The following is a 1,007-nucleotide window of genomic DNA, read 5'->3' as shown; positions in this document are numbered from 1 at the left end:
TGACTATTAGTTTTGAGACGATTTTGAATTAAATGTTTGTTTTCACGTGTTTAATTGCAGGTTTAAATAATTTAACATTAATGAATTCATGGACTATATTCGTCTGTTCTCGAATAATGTAATATTTGTTCGTGTCAGAAATAGGTAGATGTTATTTCAATAATCAAAATGTGATTTAGATTTGATTTTAGAGATGGAAAAATACGACATTTGGTCAAATACATTAGGGAGATTCGTACCATTTCTTGCAGTAATTCATTATTTTTATTTTATACTTTTTTCAATTTACTTTTTGACTAATGCGTCTAACTATGCATTCCAATTATATCTACCGATATATTGACAGATAATGTTGTTTTTTTTAATTTCCACACCGGTTTATGTTAGGATAGAGGTATAAAAACACAGTGCATATATAAAATATTAATATACACATATTGCCACATGTTTATCTGGTCCAAGTGAAGTCTCCGCATGCAAACAATGCTACAAGGACAGACGTTTAAACCTCTTATGAACGTGCAGTGGAGTCGAGAATGTCCGCTATGTTAAGTCTTCTCGATATACGGCAGACAAGGGATCTTGAACAGACCTCCCGATGCGTTTTTGTTTCGGTACTCTGGAAAGCATGGCGTTTATAGCCGCTCGTGCATACCGCGAATCGACGCATGTTTTGATATTGTGTGATCTATAATTTTATTCGAACGCGTCGGGACTTTTATAATAATGCACTCTCCCGCAATACGAGATACACTTAATCAGTAACTTCTCTTAATAACCACATGCATTATTTTATTGCCTTTTGCAGGTAAAAGCTTTCAGATAACGCCACCTCTGGCAGACGGCGAAATAGCGCTTCTAATATGGAAATGGTTATGGCCTGGTAGACGACCCAATGGAGCCCGAGAGTAGATAGGCAGAATTTGGATTTTGGGCTCAATAATGTCAGACAAGAATAGGCATGACGGCAAGGCCCCGTGCGAGCGACTTGGGGATGCAGGTGGAAG

This window comes from Penaeus monodon, chromosome 21, assembly GCF_015228065.2.
Source record: "Penaeus monodon isolate SGIC_2016 chromosome 21, NSTDA_Pmon_1, whole genome shotgun sequence".
Lineage (NCBI taxonomy): Eukaryota > Metazoa > Arthropoda > Malacostraca > Decapoda > Penaeidae > Penaeus > Penaeus monodon.
The sequence above is the reverse complement of the archived record's forward strand: the minus strand, read 5'-3'. Positions refer to the sequence as shown.